The 19,440-nt window shown below is 35.9% G+C and overlaps 1 long non-coding RNA gene and 1 pseudogene across 1 annotated transcript in view; both read left to right on the top strand.

The window, feature by feature from the left end:
* The window catches only part of LOC144365434 (uncharacterized), a 105,647-nt gene that overhangs the window by 81,746 nt on the left and 4,461 nt on the right, over positions 1 to 19,440 (top strand). The gene's annotated exons all lie outside the window — the stretch shown is intronic.
* Positions 2,079 to 4,990, top strand: LOC101956403 (tripartite motif-containing protein 59-like; annotated as a pseudogene).

The raw sequence follows: 19,440 nt of genomic DNA, 5'->3' as shown, positions 1-19,440 counted from the left end.
TTGGAATTTTTAAAGTACTAGATTCAATACAAAATACATGTGATTTTTTTTGTGAGCATAAATATGCTAATCTGAAAAAAATTAACTTAATTTTTAAGGATTAATAAATTATTTGAAACAAGAATACCAGGTAAAACTATAGTTCTTTTTCCACTAGCCCTGATATTCTTCCTTTGTCCTCTGACTCCATTGCAAAACTCTCCATTTCCTTAGTAGTAGCTACTATCCTGACTTTTGTGGTAATCACTTTTTGAAATCTTCTTATAGCTTCACAATGTAAATGTGTCTCCCTACTCACTAAATTTTTTTTATGATCATGCTTTTAAAATATGCTACATCAGCCTTTTAAAATCTTTGATTATTTTCATCATCCATTTTTTTTTCAATTGATCTGTCAAAGAATTTTAAATGTTTACTTATTTCAGGTCCAGAGCATATTTTAAGTTTAGAAAAAAATTATGGTTATATCATTTATATAATCAACCTATGCAGAGTTTATTCAGAGGCTGTCACTACTGTGCATTGATTTAGAAAATATTGTCATTTTGGCCTAGTTTGTGTCTTGGGATGATGATCCTTGGCTTTCTTCAATTAACTTCAGGGCCAAGAAACACATTATGTTAAACAGTGAGATTAATAATTATTTCTCAAACTACAAGCCTTGATTGGCTTCCAGGGAAGCTATTAACAGTGGTTCTTTTCAGTCCATATTTGTTCAAGAATTACATCATCCTTTTAACCATTTATATGTCACTTTTTAAATCAGGAATGATACAGAAAGTGGCTTTTGCTTCAGCCCTTTCTCTTTACCCAATTGCTTTTCATAACACTTTCCTTTCAAATTAGAAAAAAAAAAATCTTGGTCTTTATGTGGGATCATGATGCTCCTTTTGAGGCTCCTTTTTATTCCCACTTAATTCTCTACTTTAAGTCAGAGTGACTTTAGAATATCCACTTACAGTACAATGGGGAAGGTAAAAGCTGTTTATCCTTTTGAAGTTGGCAGATAAGTTGATTGGTTGGATATGTGAGAGCTATTCAAAACTAACAACATTTGTCTTTTGTTTATAATAGCAATACATATTCATTCCAGAAAACCTTTGGGAAAAATACAAAAGTACAAAAAAATAGTAAAAACTACAGAATGAATGCCTTATTGACAGAGTTCCTTCACCTTTTTCTTTCAAGAACATGCATTTACTTATTGCTTTCAGGGACAGCACCCTGTGGCCACCTCCCAATGCTGTTCTGTTAGTTCTATGCCAATGTTGCCTTCCCATCTGTATTGTGGGTTTTCCTCTCTTTTGCTATGATTCCAAGGGCCATTATACTCCTCTGTAAAAAGTCCTCACCAGATGAACTCATCCACCATGTACTTTAGTCTATAGTCCTGCTTTGGACTCTCTCTTATTGCGCAGCCTCTTTCTCTTCCCGAGACCTTTGGACTGCATTGAGCATTCTTACTAAGTGAGCAGACTCATGGTCATACCAGTCTGGAGGGTCAATTGGCAAGCAAAATAATACAAAGCTCATTAATATAAATCTCAGATCAACCCTTTTCCTTCCTCTCACCCAATCCCTCTTCTTCCACCCAGATTGAAAAATATCTGAATGATTATTAATGGATTTCTTTAACTTTACTCTACCTTTGTTTCATGTACTCTCTTAGATTCCCAGTTTTCTGAGGGAACACTCAAGTGCTCTTAGGGAATAATCTCAGTGTAGTATGATAAAAATGAAGTTTGCTTTTGAAACTACATGGCACAGTAGAAATTCAATGATTGTTAGTAAATACAATGATTTACAATTTTAAGTTGGAGAATCTATGCATCATCCAAATGAATATGATTAGTAATACAAAAACAGATTTAATAAAATATATGTATTTAATTATTTGAATGATATGTTGCCTATCCGTCTGTAGTAGGTTGCATTATTCTTGATATCCTTTGACAAGGCTGGGAAACTGCAGTGTCCTGTATACTTTTCTTTTTACTCAGAACACACACATGACTGTATCTGCTCATTCTCCTATCATCTATGGTAATTAACATATTTGTATAGTGGTATAGAATTAATTAAATTTTGATACTGAGATATATTTTTTGAGCTAAGTATGCACTTTAATTAGCTAGCTCCCAAAGCTTAAGACCTAAAAGAGGTAGATTTTCAATAAATAGGTAGTAATGAAGAAACCCATAAATTTACACAGCCATACTGCAGAATACCCCAAGGGTATATCTGCTTTCAGTTCCCCTAAGAAAAGTTTTGGGCTCAACAGGTTATTACATTATCAAAAGTTATTGAATTAATTTTAGGTATTGTTACAAGTTCATAATTGTAAGCTGAATAATCCCCTAGTAAAGAAAGAATGATAATCCTGAAGACAAATAAAGCATTTATTAACATTTATTTATTGATACATGCAACAAATACTTATGAGCACTTGCTATATTTCCCCTCCACTCTTAATGTTAGGCTAAGAGGATGTAACTATATAAACATGTGAAAGACTGGCATGATTCTGGCTCTTACAGACTTTGTAGGCTAAGGGAGGAGATAAGTACATAGTTCATTTCAAGAGTTTACAGTCTATATTATGATACATAAATACATAACCTAAGCTAGTGGTCTTCAACACTCAGAGAGCATCAGAATCATTTGGAAGATTATTTATTTATTTATTTGTTTGTTTATTTATTTATTTATTTTCTTTAGTTTTCGGCGCCCACAACATCCCTGTGCACATGTGGTGGTTGAGGATCGAACCCGGGCCACACGCATGCCAGGCGATCGCGCTACCGCTTGAGCCACATCCCCAGCCCCCTGGAAGATTTTTTTAAAACAGATTAATGGCACCATCCTAAGAGGTCAGATTCAGCATTTGGGATGGGGCCCAAAAATTGCATTGGTCCTGCTGGTCCAGGGATCACACTTTGAGAACCATTGCTTAGATCAAAGGAACCATTGGTGAGGCTGAACTAAATTTTGTAACCTCATTATTTTAATTATAACAAGACATGTTATAACAATTAATTATAACAAGACATTATTTTAATTATAACAAGACATTATTTTAATTATAACAAGACATTATTTTAATTATAACAAGACATTAGAACAAACATGCAATATTAATTTGTATAGATATATTTCTTTCTGCCTGCCTTTTCAAGAAGAGAGTTTGATCTTTAGCAATGTTTTTGGCCATGTATATGGGGAAAGAGTCTTGTGTTTCATCAGAAAGAAGATATTTTGTTTAAGCTAGAAAAGAAAGCCAAGATCTATGAGGGTAAGTGTGTCCCTGTTATGATTATGTCCTGGAGACATAGTGAGATCTCAAAAAATGGAGCATCTCAAGAGAATGGTTCTGGGTATGGAACCTCCCAGTGCTTCCTACGACTCCCATATTCAGCACCTGGACATGGAGTCCCAAAGAAACACAATAGTCAGATGAGCAGAAACCATGCAAGCAATAGCAAAGGACATTTGGAGATTCTAAGTGATGACCAAGGGATAAACATGCCCCCATTCTCAATAAACTGATACTGTATAAGGTAGGGTCCTAATAACAGCAGGGATTTCTTGCTAGCTAAATAGAGAGGTGAGGACAGGGGTTTAAATAGATTTAATTATAATGGGACACCTGGAACCTTTCATCTGGTGGCTGCTGAGGAATTCTGTGTCCTCATGGTGGACTTGCCCAGCTCTTTGTGAATAACAAAGAATCTGGAAAAGTTGGAGAAGATAAAGCATATATAGTATCTGAATCAGGAGATCAATAAAGAAATGCAAAATTCTGAGGATGAGTTAATGTGACCCATTTGTTACAGTATATTTGAAGATTCTCATGTACTACCATGCTCTCATAACATTTTGTAGAAATTGTTTGGAAAATGTTCTTCAGACATCTGGTAACTTTTATATATAGAGACCTTTACGAATTCCACTCAAGTACCCTAATTGCAGAAGTGTTATTGAAATTGCTCCAACTGGTATTGAATCATTACCTGTTAATTTTGCATTAAGAGCTATTATTGAAAAGTACCAGCAAGACTATCCAGATATTGTCACCTACCCTGAACATTATTGGCAGCCATTAAATGTTTATTGTCTACTAGATAAAATATTAGTGTGTAGTCATTGCCTCACTATAGTTCAACATCATGGTTATTCTATAGATGACCTTCAAAGTGCTGATCTGAAAGAAAAGGACACACCTCAAAAACTGCTTAAATAGTTAACTGATCCACACTGGACAGATCTTTCTCATCTTATTGAAAAGCTAGAACAAAAATCTTATTCTGAGAAAATGGTCCAAGGTGATAAGGAAGTTGTTCTCCAGTATTTTAAGGAGCTTATGGACACATTGGAACAGGGAAAAGAAAACAGTTTTCCCAACAGCTCTCTGTGATGTTGGCAATCTGATTAATCAAGAATATATTTCACAAATTGAAAGAATGAAAGAAATGAGAGAAACAGAAGCTTGAATTAATGACAGTGTCAACATTGTTATGTGTCTCCACTTAAATTTCTTGAAAAAATTGATGATGCCCGCCAATGTGTGCAGATCTTGAAACAAAGACCATTTCCTGAAGTCCAGCTGTTGAAATTTATCCTCGAGTAAGCAAAATATTAAAAGAAGAATGAAGCAGAACAGAAATTGGACAAATTAAGAAAGCTCTCATTCCTGAAATGAAAATTTCTTCAAAAAGAATGCTATGTTCCTGGCCTGATAAGGATAAAAAAGAAGTTGAATTTTTAAAAATTTTAAACATTGTTATAGTTACATTAATTTCAGTTGTATTAATATTAACACTCTTTTTAATCCAGCACATAATAACCTTCTTAAATGAAATCATTTCAATATGTTTTTCTGAAGTCTCTCCGTCTATTTACCAAAGTTTATTTAACAATCTTAATGATTTAAAGAATATTCTATGTCATCCCTTTTATTTGTTAATTCATGTGGAAAATAGTTTCTTATTGAAAACTCAAATCAGTTTAGCTATTGTGAATTGCTATAAACATTGATGTGGCTGTTAGATGCCCTTCAATAGATGAATGGATAAAAAAATGTGGCATATATACACAATGGAGTATTACTCAGCAATAAAAGAGAATAAAATCATGCCATTTGCAGGTAAATGTATGGAGTTAGGGAAGATAATGATAAGTGAAGTTAGCCAATTCCCAAAAAACCAAATGCTGAATATTTTCTTTGATATAAGGAGGCTAATTCATAGTGGGATAGGGAGAGGAAGCATGGAAGGAATAGATAGGGCAGAGGGGCTGGAGGGGAAGAGAGGGGGCATAGGGTAATTTATGATGGTGGAATGTGATGATGATTATTATACAAAATACATGTATGAAGACATGAATTGGTGTGAATATGCTGTATATACAACCAGAGATATGAAAAATTGTGCTCTATATGTGTAATAAGAATTGTAATGCATTTTGCTGTTCATATATATATAAAAAAAAGAGTTAAAAAAAGAAAACTCAAATCAGAATTGTAAATGAACTTATTGTATATAGCAGAGGCTAACCACTGCTAAATGAGAGAAATAGAGGTAGCATAAACAGCAAATCAAATTTGAGTTGCAACAAATATAAATATATAGAAATGTTTAAACTTATGCTTTTGTTGAATAGAGATATCAGAGATAATATTCAACTCATAATTAGAAAACTACAATAAAATCTAGTAAGTGATTTGGAAATTAATTTTTATTGGCTTGAAAGAGGTTGACTTAAAGCTGCTGAGAGAATTTACACATTCTTATACCAATATTGTGTTTTACTTCAATGGTTGGCTTTGCATTTTTCTCTATATATAGCTTTTAGATTAAAAGATGGCAAAATCCTCAAAAAAAAAAAAAATCCTCAAAAGCTTCAAGCTTTTGAATGGATGAATAAGGATGGTAAAAGATTAAAAGGTCAAGCAGCAAAATCTTTGATAAAGGACTGCGTTAAGATCTTTTTGGTCAAACATGACTAGATAAAAAGCTCTTAAATGTTTAACACCATTCATTTCAAATAAAGCTATTGCTTTTGGATAATCACTATTAGGGAACAATGACAATTTTGAATACTTGTTTTTATAATAAGATTATATATTAAGATTGTCATTTGGGAGCTGAGTGTGGTGGAATAAGCCTGTAGTCCTAATTATTTGGGAGGCTGAGTCAGGAGAATCTCAAGTTCAAGGTTAGCTGGGCAATATAGCAAGATCCCCTACCCCAGCTCATTTCTCACAAAAAAAGTTTAAGAACTGGGAATCTAGCCCAGTAACAGAGCCCTTGCCTATGTGATCCCCTGCACCTCCAAAAAATTTTGTTATGTTTTAATTTTTTTTAGTCAAATCAGTTCTTTGATAAAAACTGTAAAACATGTGACTAGACAGTCATGCTGATAATATACTTCATTCCAACAGATTTTGATAGCATGATGTAAACTATATTCATCTTAAAAATAAAATTTTGTCAAATGTTAAATATATAGATTTAAATGTTAAATATGTAGGTTTAGTTATAATAAATAAATACTATTTCTCACACATCTCTTTGTAGGCTCAGATTTGTATTCATCTCTCAGTTAATAAAGCAATTATAAAAGCATCTTAAGAGAATTTTAAAAATAGTAAGTGTGAGTCTTGTGGGGGAAAGGCTAATAAAGATTTTCATATTGAACATCCATCAAGGGATATTTATTAGGTTGACAATGTGGCTCAGCAGTAGAGCTCTTGCCTTGAATGTGTGAGGCCTTTGTTAAATTGAAATGACTCTATTAGGATGTTTCCAAATCACCCAAATGTATCCATGGTCAACAGTGGCTTTAGGATGAGGGACACAGTGTATCCGATAGGTAGTGTAGTGCTATGATTGGTGGAATAGGTTCAGGAATCACCTGCTTAGATTGGAGTGTGTCATGTGATAGTTACATGACCCTGGACAATTGGCTAAATGTTTTGTGTCTAGTTCTGCATTTGAAAAATGAGTGTAATGTTATGCCTACTTCTCAGGGTTGTTGTGAAGATTAAATGAATTATGGCTTCAAATTTTAAAATACAAGAATTCAACATTAATGACTATAGACTGCAGCCAATTTATACAAATGGGAATTACAAGACTACATTTCAAATAGAAAAGAATGGGGCTTGTAGGGAATACTCTTCTTGAAGTCTTAGTATTCAGAAATTTCTTCAAAAGACCTAGAAGGACCTGTAATTGTTGTTATTAGACCATGATCTGTTTTAAGGTAAGATTAATTGAAATTCTGTGAAATATTCAGTGCATTAATGGTGACAGTTTTAACATTAGAATAGAAACACCGAAGATTTTAAACATTAGCTAAGGTGACTGTTTTGGGCTTCAGTGCTGTCTTTTTTCATTTTTGTCCTTGATGACTCAGGCTATAAAAATATCATTACCTAAGTTGAAAAAATGCATAAGACCCACCCCTATTCCATGTGTGATCCATAGAATAAGACCCTGGAGAATAACACGGGGGTGGGTTCCTCCCTGGCTATTTCATCATATTAAACATCTGTGCATTTCATTTTAGCTTATATTATAGCTGGCTTTCTTAGTTACAGGCATACAGAGTATCTTTTCCCCCCAAACAAGCTCTGTTTCTTGTAACTCACCATCTCCGTTTTGATTCCTTAATTCCACTGGCAATTTGGAGCGGCTTGCTTACTCATGTTGTGTCTGCAGTTTGGGAATCTTAGCCCTTGAGTCATGTAATTTCAGAAATCTTTGCCTTCTGCCTTATGTATTAGCAGCAATCAGGCAGCCCCCTTAAGACCTTCCTGGAAACATCCCAAAATACCTCAGCTTTTATTTTGGTTTTAGCTTGAAGGAATTCCAGGCAAGTTAGCCTTGGGTTCTTAATTTTGACTGACCACCCAGCTGAAGACAGCCTCAGAGATCCCTAGTTAACACTCTGGGCAGCAATCCGTCGATTTCTGAAAAAATTTACAGTCAATTTTTTTTCTGTTGAGTTTCCAAAGTCACAATTTAACTTTTTATTCCAAGGAAAACTTTTTCTGTGATTAATGTTTAGTACTGGTAATTTCTTTCTTTCCTAATTAGCTTATCAATGGAATGCTGGGTTCCAAAGTAGGAAAAAAAATAGTTATAGGGCAAGGATTCATGGAGAAGTATATATTAAACTAGCAGTCACTGAAGGATGGAGTTCCTAAAACATTTATCAATATGTTTATTTGATAAATTCTTATTTACCTACTATATACAGCATATATTGCTAAGTAATAGGAAAGAGAGGACAACTAAGGTTCATTTTCTTCCATAAAAAGCTTGTAGTCTAAGATGAAAGGCAGAAAAAATAAACAGGTGAGTTCAATAGGGCGTGTTAAGTGTTATATTAGGGGTCAGTACCGAATAATGACAGTGCAAAGATAATGGTGTCAGGAACATTATGAGGTTTGGGGTTAGAGGAGGCTTCCTGGAGGAGGTCATATCGAATCTGTGATAAGACGGAGGTAAATAATTTAGCCTGGAAGAAAGAAATGAGTTTTGAGCATTTTAGGTGGAGAAAATAGCCTATACAAAGACCTCAATTATTCCAACCAGGGTGGAACCTGTCTTACTGTCTTTACTCACATTCTGTTCTTGCCATGTAGATTGTAAAAAAATGGCCACAAATGTCTCCTGTCCTTGCATCTAAGCCTTTACAATGTGACTTTATTGATCCTCCCACAAAGACTGGACTAGATTTCTTTCTCTTGAATCTAGGTTGACCGTGTATGTGACTTGCTTTGGTTACAGGGACCAAAAGTGATAGTGGCAAAGAGCAGACAAGTACTTGCACATTGGAGCCTGACCTGGTGTTTTGGGGGCCTGAGGCAGCCTTCAGGAGGAGATGCCAGCTATGTGAGGAAGCCATCCATGTGAGACCAATGAACTCCCGCAGTCCCCTAGAGATGCCCACAGTTTATCACCAGAACCTGTGGATATCTTAGCTTACATGGCTAAAGGGACTTTAAAGTTTCCATTAAATTAAGGATTTTGAGATGAGGCTATTATCCCGGATTATTTTGATGAGTTTATTGTAATAGCAAGGGTTCTTTTAAAAGGGAGGCTGGAGGAGGCTTGGGATTGTGGCTCTGTGGTAGAGTGCTTGCCTAGCATGTGGGAGGTGCTGGGTTCGATCATCGGCACCACATAAGAATAAATACATAAAATAACAAAACAACAACAACAATAAAAAAGAGGCTGGCAGGTCAGAGTCACAGAAGTTGTGATAGTGAAGCAAGGGAAGTCAGAGAAGGGGTTGAAGATGCTATACTGCTGGCTCTGAAGAGGGAGGGAGGGGTCATGAGACAAGGAATGCTCTGCAACTACCTTTGGAAGCTCCAAAAACCAAGAAAGCAGCTTCTCCTCTAGAGCCTTCAGAAGGGACATGGTCCTGTGATACCTTGACTTTAGTGCACTCAGACTTCTGATCTCCAGAAGTGTAAGATAATAAATTTGTGCCTTTTTAAGGCACTACGTTGGTGGTAATGTGTTATAGCAGCAATATGAAACTAGGACACAGTGCTAGATCATCTAGCTGCCAGCCAACCCACCATTTGACCACTTCCATATATATGTCAGAAGCCAACAGAGATCAGTCAATCTGGCACAGACCACAGGACCACCCAGACCATCTACAGGAAACGTGAAAACACCTTTTCTTTGTTTTAAGTCATTACATTCTGGGGTGATTTCTTACACAAGGAACAGCTAAGTGATACACTGATCTGGAAGTTCAAAAGCAAAAATAAAGCAAAGTAATATTCATATTTAATTACTTAATAATAATTATTTTTGAATACTCCTATAGAAATTTTATGTAAAGTCCTCATTTGGAATTATAAATGGGAGTTATATCTATCGCTTTATCTAATGCAACCTGATTAACACTGCCTTTAGAGTAATGAGCAAGGCCCTACAGTAGAAGTTTGGACTGGTTCTGCTTCCAGGGAGCCTACAGTTCATATCCTGGAAGTCTGATCTTGAGCATGTCAATCAAGTCTCCAAAGTTCAGAGCCAATATCTTCAAAAAAGAGATAAAAGACGTACTTAGTTTAGAGGATTTTTTTTTAAAGGCTAAGGTGAGAAAATGCTTGTAAAGCACTCAGCTTTCATGACATTCAATAAGTATTCAACAAACATCAACCAACTTGAAAGAAGAAGGAAAGTCAGATGGCCAAACAAAAAGTAAGAAAGAAAATAACATGAGAAGTAGTAATCACTACCTTTTATTGTTTATGTTGTTCTAGAAAATGTATATTTATGTTATTAATAGTGACAATAACCCTACATAGTAGGGATTGTTATTTCCATTGTGCAGATGCAGACGCTGAGATTTTGAAGATTAAGTGCATTTTGACATTACATAAGCAGCCAGTAACACCACGCTCCCTCTGATTCTGAAGTCTTTTATCTTTCTGAACCAGGTGGCCCATGGGTGTTTGTAACTAAACTAGCTGTAGCCAGGCAAACCTGATTCCATCAGCAACTCTAGAATCATGTTCAAAATCCTAATGTGGACTATGCATCTTTTTACTACCACCTTTCATATTGCTTCCCTTGGCTTTGGTTACACTGCACTGACATCCACTAAGGTGGGGACACATCATGCTCTGCCACTTCTGGTCTCCTCACGATGGCTGGTCTCTCACCTGGAAGCACTTTCTCTCTTCTTAGACAGAATAACTCTCACTCATTCTCCCCTGTTTTGGAATTGTTTTCTCTTGCCTGATATTTAGATTGCTTTTGTTTCATCTTTCAACACTTTCTTCTTTCCTTTCTTATTCTTCATCTTTGAAATTCCCTCTCTTTCCTTTCAGCAGAAACTTCTGGTGCCTGTTTGATTTGAGAGTAGTTCCTCTTTCCTGAAAATGGTTCCTGGTCCACAGGAATGATCTCTTAGAACAAACTATGTATCTATTTCTAACTTTATTACCTTCTCCTACCCTTCTACCCTGCCCATGGATCCAGAGTTGGCCATTCAGCTTCATTTTGTCCTAAATTTTGAATTTTGAATAAAGTGTGTGGAGACTGAAATAAGTTGTGGAGACTGAAAGGGGTTGGGGTGAATCATGTTAACAGCAGTTCTCTAAAGCAAGAATTCAGAAACCTCTGTCACTGAGTCTCTACTCTGCCTGGTCCCTACCCTCCTCAACCTTGGTTCTCCGCCACTTCTTTGAATTTCTGTTTTTCTTCAGTATCCTTCCTATACAGGCCCCTTTCTTCTTAAACTAACCAGACTAGTCTCCATCACTGCTAGACTGTGAGCTCTGTGAATGCCATTTGGGAATTCCTTCTTATTACTCACCTGTAGACACCCTGATGTTTTAGAAGCATGATGAAAAAGGCAGTCACTAATCTCTAGATTTATCTTTTTAAAATGTAGGTGTTTTCAGGCTTTTAAAAGAAAATTTCCTAAATGATTATTATTTCCTTGAAATAAGTCAACAGAAGCCTCCACCTCCGAGGCCACCACTTGGACTGACTCATCTCTTTGGAATGTCATGAGAAGACATAATATCCTTTGTTAAGAGACTTGACCAACCACAATTATATTATTGTGCCTATGTCTGTTGAAAAATCCCAGGGAAAGTTAGAAAGAATCACATGGGATTTTGGCTTGAATCAAATGAAACCAGTTTGGAATGACAATGCAAAGATAACTTGTCTGAACAGTGAACTAAATGTCTCAATTATGAAAAAAGATTGGTTTTTAAGTTTTTGCCTTCCTCGATGTACATAATGTACATCCTATATTTTATGTAAGTGGTGCTCTTGTTAGGGTGAATAAAGACTTTGGTGCTTGCTGTAAAACATAATTTCTGCTATGTGGTATCTAGTTCATTTGAGTTCTACTACTATATATATCAATTTCCTGTATTATATATGAATTTTTTAAACAATGCTTAGTAGCTATGCTTCTTGCTCAGTTTGAGTTCTGTCACTATCAATTCTATAATACCCTCACCAGAATCATTACTTTCTACTGCTATTTCCTGCCTCCAGTAAATTCCCAAGCCTGAATTCAAGAACAACCTTCCTTGTTTTAGCATACAGGTTACTGAACATTGCAAAAGTAAGACCCTGTAACCACGAATTAGAACAACTATAAATTTAGAATCTTTGAGAAGATTGCCAAGCCCTCTATACTACTTGGCAATCTTCTCATTTAATGCTGACTAACAGCCTCAACTCTTCCTCTTTCTAGATAACTTTGCCTCCGTCTTGACAGATAAAATAGAGGTCACCAGATGCAATCATGTCCCTACTCTAAATCATGAAAGCATCCTGTAGCAGCACCCATCCTTCTTTTTTGTATAAGAGAAAGTGAGTCAATATTTATCAGTCGCATGCTTTCCATCTCCAGACTAATCCCCCGAGTTCATGTTGATACTTCTTGTTACTTATTAAACATCCTTTCATAAGATATCCAGTGAGCATCACAAACCTTTCATATTTGTGAAAAAAAAACAACACTCATGATCTTCTTTATCAAAATCTCATCTCCTTCCCTTTGCCAATTAATGGCAACTCCATTCTTCCAGTTATTTTTTTTAAGAGAGAGGAGAGAGAGAGAGAGAGAGAGAGAGAATGAGAGAATTTTTAATATTTATTTTTTAGTTTTCGGCTGACACAACATCTTTGTTTGTATGTGGTGCTGAGGATCAAACCCGGGCCGCACGCATGCCAGGCGAGCGCGCTACCACTTGAGCCACATCCCCAGCCCCTTCCAGTTATTTTAGATCCTAAACTTTAGAGTCACTCTTACCAGTCAAGTCTGTCATTTCTTTTGGGGATTATTTGAATTTGCCTTTGAATTTACTCTCTTTGTTCCACCACTGTAGACCTATGATCTGTTTTTAACATAATATCTAGTAGTCATTCTATGAAAAATGTGAAGTTGGATTATGCCCCAAACTTTCCATTGTCTTCTCATTTCATGCCAAATGAAAGCTAAAGCCTTTGTAGTGGCCTATAAAGCTCTATAATTGTGGGCTCGACATTGACCCTTTGACCTCATGGCCCACTCTTCTCACTCATCTGTCTCCTTGTTGTCAGTTGAGTATGGTAGCCTTGTTTGGCCTTGGCCTCTTACATCTGTTGTTCTTGCTTCCTGAAACAGTCTTCTTATGATATTTCCCTAGCTTTTTTTCTATTTATTTTAGGTTCAAATGTTTTCTTTTCATTGATTATTTCAGATCACTTTATTTAAAATTGCCTGAATCCAGTGACTTCTAGATCTCCCTTTCATGTTGTATTTCTCTCCATAGTGTTTACTGCCATCTAATACCCTTTTTATTTCTTTTATTCATTTTCTGCCTCTTCCAACTAGAATGTGTAAACTCTAAGAAAGGACTTTTTGTTTGTATTATTTCCTACTTTATATCCCAGTGCTGATAGCATTGCTGGGATCAGTAGAGCTTTAGAAAATAATTTTTTAAAATGAATAAATGTTCTTAGCAAGAACAAATTCTTGTTAAGAACTTTTGTTTATACATTGAATTCAACCTAACCTCATTGTCCTCTTTAGAATGATTTATTTTATTACCATTTTTTTCTGGCATTTTCCCTACCATTTGAGTCAGTGTTTTTAGTCTATAAATGTAGTTAAATATTATTAATTTTTTAAAAATTCCCCTGTGGTTTTTAGTTCAGACTGAGATTTCATAAAAATTATGATAAACACAAAAAGAAATGGACACATATAAAAGATGGGAGGATGGAGGTAAAAACTGAGATTAAAAAAAAATGTCTGGGGAAAAAAAGTCTGGGGGAAAAAAGTCTGGAAATTGGAAAGAGGATGGGAACATGATGAAGGATGAAACAGAGCAGAAGCAGCCGTAACCCAGGACCTGTGGAGGAGGGAGGTCTGTGGAGCATGTTTGAGGTCATGTGTGTATCCATTGTATGTCTGCCTTGCTCACACTTGTGTATGTGGTGGGTGCATCATGCACCCTGATCTTCTGGGTCATGCTTAGCTAACACTTGGTTCCCTGGTTGACAAGGGAAAAGGATAGAAATGAGAAATAAAGCCATAAGCTGTGTTTATGGAGAGCTACATCTATTGGTTACCCATGTCGTTTCCCATCATTATACACAGACGTGTTCACTGCAAAGGTAGAGTATGTCAAGAACAGGATGATTTCATTACAGAACCAATGTTACAACTAGGTGTCACTCAAAAAAGAAAAAAAAGATATTCTAGTGTAAAAGTCAAATATATTTGCTCACACTCTACTTAAAATCACACTGCATTTCAGCCTACTTCATATTCAGTTATTCCTAGATTTTATAGTTGACTTTTTTTCTGCTTGAGAAAAGAAACATATATTGTATATACATTAACATATTTAATTTTATGACAAATCTGATAGTTGGTTAGAAAAATGAAAACAACCAGAAACAATGAAAGTGCTCACCAATATATAAAAATATTGGGTAAGGAAATTACAATGTAATGTTACTATGGAATGACACACAACCTTTAAAAGGAAAAGAAGTAGATGTGTATGCTTTAAGGCAGAAAAATGTTAAGAGGCATACTTTCAGTTTTGAGTATCCAGAATTGTGAAAAAAAAAGTTTCTGTGAAAAAAAAAGTTTCTGTGAAAAAGTTAAAATTGGATATTTTTTCAGTGTTCAGTAATACAATTAAAAAGAAACACTTAGAAAATGAGCTTACAAAACTAAAACCATTGCTGGGAAAACTGTTTTAAATGCAGTTCTTAGAAAACCCACCTGCAGGCTGGGTGTGATGGCACACACCTGTAATCCCAGCAATTCTGGAGCAATTAGATAGGAGGATTGCAAGTTCCAGACTAATCTTTGCAACTTAATGAGACCCTCTCTCAAAAAAATAAAAAGTGCAGGGGGCCTAGCTTGGTGGTAGAACTAGAACCTCACTGAGTTCAATCCCCAGTACAAAAACAAAAAGAAAGAAACAAAAACCTGCATGAAGATTAATTCTGACTCCCTAACAAGCCCCCAAACCCTATTCTTCAGAGCAGAGAAGATAGACTCAGAGATGTGCCTGTAATTCCAGCAACTCAGGAGGATGCAATACTAGGTGGAGGGTTCTGAATTTGGCTAGAATTCACATAATTTTGTTTCCTATATTTTGTAATGTAGATAACAAAATTCTAATATCCTCTGGTTCTCTACTGTTCTAGTATTTTCATATATTTACTTTTTAAAAAAATATAATACTGAGGATTGAACCCAGGGGAGCTCTATCACTGAGCTACAACCCAAGCCCTTTTTATTTTTCATTTTGAAACAGGGTCTTACTAAGTTGCCAAGGCTGACCTTGAACTTGAGTCCTCCTGCTTCAGCCTCCTGAGTTGCTGTAATTACAGGCGTATGCTGCTACATCCAGGTCATAACATTCACTTTGAATGAAAACTTTCTCCATGTTTCAGAATTTTTTTCACAATTTTTTAAAATGATAAATTAAAAATTAGGATCAGAATTCATAACAAATGCAAACCTTTTTCTTTGGGGCTTTAGGACTATTTAATAGTAATAACATGCATTTTACAGTATTCACTTGAGGATATTAAAACATTACAGTTTTTATAGACAATTCCAATCAGCATCCCCAATATATATGTAAGGGAAATGTTGAGTCATTCTAGTTTAGGTGGAGAATGCCTGGCATAGTTAAACACTGAAATTCTAAAATTCTAACCCTGAGCAATTTGAGGCTCAGCCAGATTAATTTGACAAAGATTTACTGGGTAACTACCATGCATGAAACATGGTGTTAGAATCTGGGGAATCCAACACTTTACCAGACCTGGTCCATGTCCCTGAGATTTTTTTTTTTTTTCAGAAAAGGGAGAGAGAGATATGAATCAAATAAATCAACTGTAAGATTCCCTTTTTCAGAGGTGTAAGATTCTCTTTTTCAATACCAAGGTGGCCAGGTATTGGCCAAATATTTGGCCAAATACCAAATGGATTAATGCTAAGTTGGGGTTTCTGAATGCTGGATCTTGGGCTAGTAAATGCTCTGAAATGTCCAGGGATGGGCAGAATTATTTGGTAAGTAAAAACCATGATGCAAACAAAGCAACAAAATTTCCTTGGAGAATTCCAAGATCTAACATTTGGGGGAGTGGAATCTAATCCTCCTAAATTAAAATCCAAGGCACCAAGAGTCTGGTAGACAGTAGGACCAGGTAGACAATGAGAACAAGGCAGAAGGAAAATGAGAAGACTCAAAACCATTGCAGAGAACAGCCGGCCAGCTTATGACTCATTTCTTGTGGCTGCTGGCCATGTAAATTGTGAGCTAAAGGCCTGAGTTAGGAGGACACCAGCCAAGTACTATATCATCATGGGGCAGTGGTAAGAGGACAGTGATTTCAACAAATCATATAAGTTAGTTGTTATTTTCAGCAAGTTCAATTTTAAAACTGGTGGATGGGACTTCTCCCAGAGCAGCAGAATTATAGAGATGTAATAACTAAAATAAGCAGGATCATTGACATATATTTTGGACTTAGTGTATTTGCTTTCTTTTATGTCATGCACTTATTTCTAGATCTGGGGGTAAGACCAGGTCTTCTAGACATATTTCAAAAAGAAGGATAGGTGAGTCTTTAAGGTAAAACTGGAAAACTGTTTCAGATTTGCAAGAAATTGAATCCAGGCTGGTAAAGACAAAAGGAGGGAAAAATACAAAAGTCAATTTATTAAATGCAAGCAAAGAAAATGATGTTGAGAAAGAAAAAAAAAAACATCTGAATTTGTCCATAATCTCAAAGGTGAAAAAGTCTTCAGACTCTTAAAGGAAAACTTTGAGCCAGGCAGGTACCGATTGGAATCCTGGTTTAGCCACCTAGTAATTTTGTAATCTCTGGAAAATTAAGTAAATTTCTCTGAGCCTCAATGGTAAAGACAAAATTATGATGCATACCTTGACTACGAGATGAGAGAACTTTTCTGGCACATAGTTAATTCTTATTAACATCTTTCAAGAGAATATATATTCAGTGGTAAGAAATGGAAGCCAAAAAGTAACACAGAGAAAATAAAAGATAATAGGAATATACCTTTGACACAAGAAAAATAGCCAGTGAAAGAAAATAGAGAAATCAGATGATAACTTAAAGATGGCATCAAGCTATCCTTATTTTTACCACCCTGTCACCGCTCTAAGATAGAGAAGGCTTCAGAGAGCCACTCAAGTGAGATTATGCCTTTCCTGGGGCTCTTTTATGCCCAATGGCTGAACACCATGAAAGCACAAAAGTGGAGGAATTTTGACCTCACTGAGGACATCTCTAATGGGTGATATACTCTCTAGACCTCTTGAGAGATTGGCTGAAGCATTGTTAGACTTACTGCACAGTTGATCTGTCTTTCTGCTTTACCCTACTTTTACAACCTTCCTTCCATAGCATTCGATCTCTAATAGACACTCATCATGCCAATCTCTGCCTCAGCATCTGCTTCCAGAAAACACAAACTGCAACACACCAGTACCTACCTGCATTCCAAACCAGACATCTAGGTATTATATCTTCCTCACCTCCTTCATATACCTGCCATTAAAATCCCAGAAATTCTTTCTCCTAAATCTTTTCCCATTTTCTAGTTACTTTTTCTGCTACTCCCTATTTGCTGCCAATGCTCTGGCTCAGGTTTCACATCCTAGACAATCCTGTCTTAATAAACATGAAGGTTGAAGTTTCAACTGTCAAATGGACCCAGAAGGGTCGTTGTTCTTCTGCTTGCCGAACTGCAAGTTTATACAAGTCTCTCATTTAACTGTGTGCTCTTCCAGGCTAGAAGCCAAGTCTAATTCACCTTAGTATATAATCTCCCCAAACTTCACTTACCCCTCAACTCTGTGGCAGAAACCTCACTGGGTGTCTGATAGAGAAACTCTGTAAATGTTTGGGTATTTAATGAATCAGTATTACCCAGGTACATAAGGTTTAAACAATGCTTAATGTGGTATTATTTAAAAATATAGTTAAATAGTTTTGCCCTACAGATTGCTTATTTATAAAACAACTTAAGCACATCATTCACACATCGTAAAGCTGCCCCCTTTTCATCCTTTAGTTATATTTCATGGGGGAAAAGTTAGCTGTGATATCCCCACTGAGAGTATTTAGTGTAGGTAAGGTAATTCAGTTCACTCAGAGAAGAGAACAGATTTTAGCTATTGCTTATTTTTCACATTTGTAGTTTCAGTTTGCTGTTTGAAAAAGTTACCTTTGACTTTCAGTTTTCCATGCTCCATACAGAGCATAGAATAAGTACATAAAAATTAGGGGTCCATCTTCATAATGAATGTGGTTTCATGTTCAAAAAGCAAATCCTTCATTTTCAAAGACTGATTAGGATGATGCTTGGGAAAAGAATCCCACATAGTTAGGGCCCTGAAAAAAAAAAACAAAAACTCCACCCAAGGATCTCTTCTGTAGCATTTTTGTTTGATTATGATTTGGATACATTTTCATTTACTCTAAACCTTTCTTTTGGAATTACCTATTCCAAGATGCTTAAGTCAGTGGCAAGAGAACTGTTGGCCAAAGTTATTGCTTACCTTATACAAATGGTCTTTTTTAATTATATGACTCCCACTTAAAAGTGGTTTTAGGTGGCCAAGATGTTTTCAGTATATGATTGTGCAAGAACTGTTCTGTGATTTTTGCCACTGAACCTAGTCTTTTCCCTTTCTCCCTCAGCTCTTGCCTTTTCTCTTTCCTGAGGTCATCTGAGAAAAATGGAGAGGCTTATAAGTAATTGTGCATTGGTCTTTTTGTCTGCAGTTTAAGACTGGAAAGTTTCAAAGAAAAGAGAAATTGGCATGGATCATTGTTTACTTAGGATTTCAAATTTCATTCAACAAACAATTGTGGAGTGTTGGCTGTGAGCCAGCATTAAAAATGCATATTTGTCCACATGTTTAAGGAGCCATGTCTGATAGGAGACATTAAAACCTGTAGTGATTCCTAATCATTGTGACGATTAGGAATAGGGATTGTACTGGGGCTTCAGAAGCACTGAAGAGATGTTTAATTCTACATTGACCAGGTGTTGGTTTCCTTTCTGTGGGAAACTCCCAGACCTTAGAGGAAGAGTGGAAGTAGTTGGGGAAGAGGAGGAGGTTGTCGAATGGACAAGATAGAAAGAGTCTTCTAAGGAGTCAGGAGTTTGTGAAATTATAAGAAATTCTGTCTTATAAGAAGAATGCATAGAAGAGCATAAAGAGGCAGAAAAAAAGAATGATAAAATTATGAACATTTATAATTTTGCTTCCAGTATTGTGGAAATGTGAGTTCTAGATATTCTAGTGTTTCTTTTTTCTGAGTGGGGCAACATAATGTAATGCAAAACCAAAGTAGCTGGAGATTTCACAAATTATCTAAAAAGATGGATAGA

This window comes from Ictidomys tridecemlineatus, chromosome 7 (assembly GCF_052094955.1).
Source record: "Ictidomys tridecemlineatus isolate mIctTri1 chromosome 7, mIctTri1.hap1, whole genome shotgun sequence".
In the NCBI taxonomy this organism is placed as follows: Eukaryota; Metazoa; Chordata; class Mammalia; order Rodentia; family Sciuridae; genus Ictidomys; species Ictidomys tridecemlineatus.
Note: the sequence above shows the minus strand (reverse complement) of the source record. Positions and strands in the feature narration are given on the sequence as shown.